General features: G+C 43.9%; 1 non-coding gene across 1 annotated transcript; it reads right to left on the bottom strand.

The window, feature by feature from the left end:
* Positions 1–6,232: 6,232 nt before the first annotated feature.
* Trnat-ugu (transfer RNA threonine (anticodon UGU)) lies at positions 6,233–6,307 on the bottom strand. The gene has a single exon. It is a non-coding gene; the product is annotated as a tRNA-Thr (tRNA).
* Between the last annotated feature and the right edge of the window lie 2,670 nt (positions 6,308–8,977).

Genomic DNA, 8,977 nt, shown 5'->3' with positions numbered 1-8,977 from the left:
AGGAATGCGGGTTGAACATCATTCGTTACAAGAACAGCACTATACGCTATTTATATTAATATGCAGATTCACTTAAACAACAGAAACATAAGTTTCAAGAAAATAATTTTTTGCCTAAAGATAACAGCAACTACTCTAATTAAAACATAGCCAGTTGCATTTAAATTAAACAGTAAATCTCAAGAGCACAAAAGGCTGAGTAATAAACTAGTTAATCTCAGGAAGACGCACAGCAATCAAACAGGAATTGATAATAAATACTTTGAGTAAGGCATAAAATCTCGAGAACAGTAAATGCTTTAAATAAGGCATCAAATCCCGAGCGCAGCAGATGTCGTAAAATCGGACATTAAATTCCCGAGTAACTCGGCAACTGGCGAATCTAAAGAACACACAGACTGATATCACCGCGAACCGAGACCCTTCATAATAGATAGGTTTGCTGCCTCTGATGCACACATAAAACACAGTTCTAAAAAGAAGAAACGATTCAATCATGCATCGGTAGTATTCCAACTCCAGTTCACCGCAGGTTAAGTAAAGAAAATTCTCTCCCAATGATAATTCAATAAAACTGAACCGGTATGTACACAAAATAGCAGTCACAAGTAGAATACGTCACAAATACAATACGTCACAAGTAGAATACGTCCCGTACGCGTGGCAAGTAACGACAGTTGGTAATTACTCGGTAACACGTTCCTAAGAGAGCGGTTACAAGCAAGTAGTGAAATTGAAACGCTGGCCAAGGTGGCCGAGCGGTTCTAGGCGCTACGGTCTGGAGCCGCGCAACCGCTACGGTCGCAGGTTCGAATCCTTCTTCGGGCATGGATATGCGTGATGTCCTTAGATTAGTTAGGTTTAAGTAGTTCTAAGATCTAGGGGACTGAAGACCTTAGAAGTTAAGTCCCATAGTGCTCAGAGACATTTGAACCAATTTCTGAAATTCAAATGCTAGGCGCGTAGACCGTCTGTAAAACACCTTAAATTTGTAAACCGCATTAAATAAACACACCGGAAGGACTTTCCTTATGGGAGATTGAGCGTAGCGCGTAAGGAGACGACAGGTTACAGTCACAACAATGACAGTTTCGCACCAGGAAAGCTCACTCGGCAAAGGCAAATAAGCTTGCAGAAACGCTCTAGAAAAAGCCACAGCCGGAGAGGCAGAGATGGATTTGTACGATGTGAACACAGCATTTGGAAAGACACCACAAGACAGCTGAATTCTAGGAAACTGTTCCTAACCTTGCTCACCCGGTAACAGCATGCACCCTCTGGCCAAAGATATGTTGCTCGCAAGCCGGATGCGGCCTATCGTCTCGCGCCACAGCTCGGCTGACATGGCATAACGAGATTGGCTCTGTCTATTAACCGGGAATAATAAACAAACTTCTTGGTACCAGTGAAACGTAGGGCTTATGAACAGTCGCTCAGACCAGTCCAATCCGAATCTCCTTAATACACTTTCCAATCACATTAACGTGACCACCTGACAAAGCCTGAATAACAACTTTTGTGGCTTGAACCGCTGTGACAGGTGCAGGAAGAGTTAATGACGTTATGAAAGGCACCGGCAGGTATGTGGAGCAACGCTGACTCCTGTGCTCTGGCCAGCTGCGGTTGGTTTTCTCTTTTGACGACCCAGGGGGCGAACAACACGACAGAAATGGTCCTAAAAATTCTCGATTGGGTATAAATACAGAGATTTTGGTGGCCAGGGGAGTAAAGTAAGCCGAGTGACCGCTACGGTCGCATGTTCGAATCCTGCCTCGGGCATGGATGTGTGTGATGTCCTTAGATTAGTTAGGTTTAATTAGCTCTAAGTTCTAGGTGACTGTTGACCTCAGAAGTTAAGCTGCATAGTGCTCAGAGCCATTTGAACCAATTTGAGTAAAGTAAACTGATCCTGGTGCCCTTCGTACCACGCACACACTCTGTCAGCTGTGTGACACGTTGCATTCTCCTGCTGGTTGATGCTATTGTGGCGAGGGAAAGCAAACAGCATGTGGGAGTTGACATCATCCTCAGTAATAGAAGCACATTTTTGCCTATCCATTGTTCCTTCCAGAACGACGACTTCACGCACAGGATGCTGTGAGAATGCTCTCCAGTTCTTAATGCTCTTTTACTTTTAGACGGTTCATAACATACACGCCAATAGCCATCTGTCCATTGGAACACAGAACATGATTCATCTGAACAGACCATCTGTCCTCACTCGGTGGACGTCTAGTTGCCGTATTTACATGCAATTCCAGCCTTCGTCAGAATGAGTGCATGAATCTGGAGCCTGCTGAGGAGGCCCATACACAGAAACGTTCCTGAATGGTCGTTGAGAAGATACTGTTGGTAGCCCCTTGGTTCATCTGGATGGTCAGTTGTTTGACAATTGCACGTCTACTCACCCGTACAAATTTCCGCGGCTGTGTTTCATCCGTATCTTCTATGGCTTGTTATGCACCACGGCGACGGTTTTGGCCATGTAAACTAGTTGTTTCGGAATTTTTTTCACGTTGGCGCGAAAGCCAGTGATCATGCCATTTTGGACATCAGATAAATCGCTCCTTTTCCGAGTTATTACAAGGACTGTACTGTTTCCCACGTTCCCCCTCCACACTTCATATACCTTCCACCGCTACTGCTGCCACCTGCCTTATGTGAGTGGTTACTGCACTTTGACGTCGAACATAGGCAGTGTCACATTAGTGTGACTGGATTGTATATTTCCTTTCATACAGCTCAGCCCCCCCACCCCATCCAATTTTACTTCAAAAATGTTCAATTGTGTGTGAAATCGTATGTGACTTAACTGCTAAGGTCATCAGTCCCTAAGCTAACACATTACTTAACCTAAATTATCTTAAGGACAAACACACACACCCATGCCCGAGGGAGGACTCGAACTTCCGCCGGGACCACCCGCGCAGTCCATGACTGCAGCGTCTTATTAGACAACTCGGCTAATCCCACGCGACCAATTTTAGTTCCCTCCAAGCCATTCATCTCATTCTTCTTCTTATTCTGCCTTTTCTGCTTCTTAATCTTTAATCTCCTTTCTTTGCCCTCATTTTTCCCTATTCATTTACCCTTCCCCACTTTTTTCGCCTGTTTCAAGACTGCGTCCCCACAGAAACAAAGTCCAGGTTACACAATGCTACTGCCGTACAATGGTAACGCCACAGGGAAAGACACTACGGTCACGGGAGTTGGAGTTCGAAAGCGTGCACTGCGCCGACATTCCTACCTGGGAGTGTCCCCGCAATTTTTCCTGTTTAAGACATTTAGTCACAACCTCGTCCGAACACAGGAGAAAATCGACGAAAAATATTAAATAAATAAAAAATAAATAACTAACGTTGCTAAATACTAGTGGAGAAACTCAACAGAAACGTATCTGCTTCATTAGATGTACTGAATTAATATAGACGTACACAACATGTTCAGGGTAACAATTGTGGTACTATATGAAATGAAATCGTCATGACTTCTGAACAGTTTGCGTTAGAACTTTCAAAGTGCTTAGGTGGCCGCGGGCATGATGGGAAAGCGTATGCGCTGTATGGTTTCGTTTAGTGACGAAGCCCATTTTCACTTAGATAGGCTCGTCAATAAGCAAAACTGCCGCATTTTGGGTGCTGATAATTCGTATTTCGCGATCTAGAAGTCTCTTCACCCTTAACACGTGACTGTGTGCAATGTTCAGTTACGGTATAATCGGTACCGGTACGATATTTCTTGATGGCACAGTGACTAACGTACCGTATGTGAAGGTTCTGGAAGATGATTCCATCCCCATTTTCCAAAATGACCCTGATTTCGACGAGATGTGGTTCATACAATACGGAGCTCGTCGATAGAAGAGAGTGTTTGATGTCCTGGAGGAGCACTTTGGGGACCGCAGTCTGGCATGGGCCTCGACTGGCCGCCATATTCTTCGGATCTGAACACATGTGTCTCGATTTTGTGGGGCTATATTGAAGATAGGGTGTACTGCAATATAGCCAAAACCATTTCTGAGCTGAAACCAGTCATTCAGGAGGTCATCCACAGCATCTAGCTATGGAGAAACCTTCGTAAACATGGGACTAGATAATCGATCCAGAAAATATGTCCAAATACTTTTTCGATGTCTTTATCGTACTACTACTAATAAATGTACTCTAATGTAAATTATCTTGAATCGACAATCTGCCCTTTTTCTTCCAGTATTAATTATCAAAAATAAGTACACGATACGTAACACAACTAGTTGAGTTAATGTCCAATAAGCTCACAACAGCATCCCTTGAACCCGTCTGTACTTCAGAATACTTTTGTGCCGGCCGGAGTGGCCGAGCAGTTCTAGGCGCTTTAGTCTGGAACCACGCGACCGCTACGGTTGCAGGTTCGTATCTTGCCTCGGGCATTGATGTGTGTGATGTCCGTGATGTGCTTCGGTTAGTTAGGTTTAAGTAGTTCTAAGTCTAAGGGACTGATGACCTCAGATATTAAGTCCCATAGTGCTCAGAGCCAGTTGAACCAATACTTTCGTCATCAAAAATATCACGAAATTATTAATATGAAATATTGATTTGCTTAAAGAAACAGATCTTGACGTTTGATCCAGAGATTACAATATGTTGTTAAGTCAGTGTGGAACAGCATTGAAGATACTTTGAAACTCACTGAGAAACATAGGCGACTTGGCATTTTCTCGTGTACAGTAAGTCACAGTAAGTCGCGTCCTAATTCCTTCATTATCTTCTCACTGTGGATTGGCTGAGGTCGGAATCTAGCTATTAACAAATGTTGTATTCCTTTGTCCTACAAAAAAGTCTTTAATTCTTGTGATATAAATTCTGCATCATTAACAGTAATTAACGTTTTGAGTTTTATAAATAAATATTTCTGCTCACTATACGTGTATGTCCACTTTACTTGCAACTTCTCAACTTCTTCACAAATTTTGACGACAATCCCAAAATAATTGCTACGTATACTACACCACTGCATCCACGGCATAGGAGACCATAGATGTCCACTGCTGAGAGATCGAACAAATGTTCTAGTATTATGAGATAAGAACCAACTTTATGAGTTTCATTTGGATATTTAGTTTCTTGACATTCCTTGCATGTCTTCAGTTCCTTCTGTACTATCCTACTGATTCCTTTATAGCAGTAATAATTTTGAATCTCTATAACCACAGGTGTTTCCATTCAAAAAGCATTTTCATCCATTGATAACTTAGTCTTTACTTCCATCAACCAACAATCTTTCAAAAAAATGGTTCAAATTTCTCTGAGCACTATGGGACTTAACTGCTATGGTCATCAGTCCCCTAGAACTTAGAACTACTTAAACCTGCCGGCCGCGGTGGTCTCGCGGTTCTAGGCGCGCAGTCCGGAACCGTGCGATTGCTACGGTCGCAGGTTCGAATCCTGCCTCGGGCATGGATGTGTGTGATGTCCTTAGGTTAGTTAGGTTTAAGTAGTTCTAAGTTCTAGGGGACTGATGACCACAGCAGTTTAGTCCCATAGTGCTCAGAGCCATTTGAACCATTTTTTACTTAAACCTAACTAACCTAAGGACATCACACACATCCATACCCGAGACAGGATTCGAACCTGTGACCCAAGCGGTCCCAGACTGAAGCGCGTAAAACCGCTCGGTCACTCCGGCCGGCAACAACCTTTCCTTTGGAACTTTTTTATATAATGCATTGCCCTCTTTTATTATTTTTCATGTTCTAAATGGTTAATGTTGTACACCATAAGTCGGCTACCAATTTCTAAACAATTAATTTCACCTTTCAGCTCCATAATAGTCGAGATAAGGCATCCAGTACTTTATTCTGTTCACCTGGTATCCATCTTATCTCTAGATTACACTCCTGTACAAACAATGCCCAACTTTTTTAGTCACTCAGTGTCACTCGAGTCTTGTATCATGGGAAGCAAGAGAGAATATTGTTTACTGGCAAGTAACTTCTTCTATAACACAAACTGCACATATGTGTTAACAGGGCTCTTTATTCACAAGAAAAGAAAGTTACTTAACTTAAAATAGCCCAGGTGTTGTGGTACAAGCTCTTCTGTAATATATATATGAAGACAGTAACTGTTCTCGCAAGAACAGAATACTGTGGATGACCCTGCACCTTTTCTCTAGAGTAAATGATGACTAACTGAAACCCTCAGCTGTCTTCAGGTGTTCTTGATATACCTAGATGTGGACAGATGAAGATGTGTGTCCCGACCGGGACTCGAACCCGGGATCTCCTGCTTACATGGCAGACGCTCTATCCATCTGAGCCACCGAGGACACCGATGAATAGCGCGACTGCAGGGACTTATCCCTTGCACGTTTCCCGTGAGACACATTCCCAACTGTCCACAATTTTACATATGTAATGTAACTTAGAGACATTTACCCATTCACTCATTACTCGCGCACGCTTTGGCGATTCCCGTAAGACTTTGCGCAACCTGTGCGCATTTGCACAGACGAAGGTCAAAGGCTGGGTAACCTCACGGGGGTTCCATGATGACACCAGTGGGCGGCTGCGAAGGTCGCGCGGTCCAATGAGGCCGTGAATCTAGGGGAAGAAAAGCAGCAGAATCACGGGGCAAATGACATGCGCGGAGTTGGTTCTGGCGGCGGCGCTGCAAACCATAGGGACGTGCAATTAAATACATATAAGAGCCAATGCTTTTCTGGATCACGCCTCTGTCCCAGCTCCCACGGTTGCCATATGTCCTGAAAGGGAACAAAATCATTCTGCGCAAAGTGTTACTTGCGGACCATTGGCGGCACCGGATGCTTCCCTGGGTGTAGCAAGTGTAGCAGCGTGGTGGCTATGCAGAAGTTCCGCCGGTGAAGGTCCGTCTCGTGCGTGAGAGCAACAGGAGACGAGAAAGTGATGCAGCACCTCTTCCTATGTGTGGGTGGTGTGAAGCTTGGCCATCTGTTGCTTAAAAGTGCGTACGAAGCGTTCTGCTTCTCCGTTGGACTGTGGAAGAAACGAAGCACTTGTTAGATGACGAATGCCGTTGCATTCACAAAATTTTTCAAAATCTTGCTAAGTGAAGTATGGTCCGTTGTCCGACATATGTAGTTCTGGCCACCTTCTATGCAAAATATGGAGTACATCGCTTGAGTTGTGCTGCGTGACGTGGAGGAGTAAATAGGCACCACAAATGGGAACGTCCTAAAAGAGTCTACCACTATGAGCCAACCAGTGTTCCAACATGGTCCTACAAAACAATGTGCACTGGTTGCCACGGCGTTTGAGTCTCAGACCAAGCTGAGAATCTGTGTGGCGGAGCGGACTGGTTCTCCGCGCATATGCCACACTGTGACGTCATCTGTTCAATGTGGGCGTTCATGCTCTGCCAAGAAGAGTGCCCTCGCTCTACCTATTTAGTGCGAAGTGTTCCCCAGTGTCCTTGGTGAAACAATCGCAGATATCATTTTGCAACACTTTGGGAATAAGCACATGCAACTCTGCATTGTATTTTGAACTAAAATCACACGTTGTTGAATAGTAAGATTATGCAGACGATCAAATTATTAGCGCAAAACTGAGTTCTGGATATCGTTCAATAAACGAGGCCAAGACGTGCAAATGTAATGCAACAAAATCTTGAGATCTGTGTCTGCTTCCGTGGCCTGTGCTATTTTTCTTTAGTGCAAGGGAAAAGATTCCAGCAATTCAGAGTTCTGCGCATCGATTTGGCAACAAGATGTGGCAGATGCATCAAAATTGTATTCAGGGACAACAGGAAGACGAGATAGAGAGTCTGCATTGCCATGCTTTGCAGTTGATCTGTACACAGTTTCACACTGTTACTGCGAAAGCAACAAAGCCCCTCGTAGAAATTTTTGAGTACTGCGTTTAGGAAGCAGCTTTGATGTATGAAATAGGACTGCAAAAGCTTGTGATCTGTCACTAAACGGAACTTACAACCATACAAATAGTGACGGAATTTTGTCACACCGTACTTAATAGTTTGAGCTTATTTTTCAATTTGAGAATAATCGCACTGAGCTTGAGTGAGTAACTTTGAGGCAAAAGCAATAGGTCTGTCTTGCGCACTAATTCTGTGCGAAAGCACAGCGCCGATTCCGTCGGAAGAAGCGTTGGTTGGTAAAATTACCGTTTTGGCAGGGTCAAAATGTACTAAGCGTCTGTCACTGAGCAAGGCATTTTTGAATTTCTGCATGCGTCTTCACAGGCCTTTAGTCCACAAAAAAGGTACATTTTTGCGACGCAGGCGATGCAACGGAGCCGCGATCTGAGCAGCATTCGGTACGTAGTACATCATCTTGCCTAGCCCTGAATCCAGTTCAGACACATTGCGAGAAACAAGCAGGTCACGGACTGCAGGCAAATTTGATTGGATGGGGTGCACACCCTGATTGTTTATCACATGACCTAAGTACTGTACTTCAGTTTGAAAAAAAATCACGCTTTCTAGGACGACACTTGAGTCCTGCTTCTGACAACACTCGAAACAGAGTACACAAATTACCAATGCGTTCCTCTGACCTACGACCTGAGACGTCAAGGTAGTTTGAACAAAATGGCACTTTTACTGTCAGCTGTTCCGAGTAACGTTGAAACATGGCGGGTGCGGAATCACTGTCGAAGGCGAAACGCAAATACTTGAACAGTCCTAAGTGCATATTGACAACAAACACTTTCTGCGAGTCTTCATCCAATGGAATTTGCAAGTAGGCATCACACAATTCTGTCTGAGAAAAGTAGTGTCCTGCACCAAGCCTCTCCAATAGTTACTCAGGGCGAGGTAAACGATGTGTCAACTGCTGTCTGGGAGTTGACTGTAGAATTTAAGTCAACACAAATGCGAATGCGACCAGAAGGTTTAGGCATCAAAATGAGAGGACTTGTCCATTGACTAATTTGCATGGGAGGAATAACACCATTATCTCTAAATTCTTTCAATTCACTGGCTACTTTGTCTCTTAAAGC

The sequence above is a fragment of the Schistocerca gregaria genome, chromosome 5 (genome assembly GCF_023897955.1).
Source record: "Schistocerca gregaria isolate iqSchGreg1 chromosome 5, iqSchGreg1.2, whole genome shotgun sequence".
In the NCBI taxonomy this organism is placed as follows: Eukaryota; Metazoa; Arthropoda; class Insecta; order Orthoptera; family Acrididae; genus Schistocerca; species Schistocerca gregaria.
Note: the sequence above shows the minus strand (reverse complement) of the source record. Positions and strands in the feature narration are given on the sequence as shown.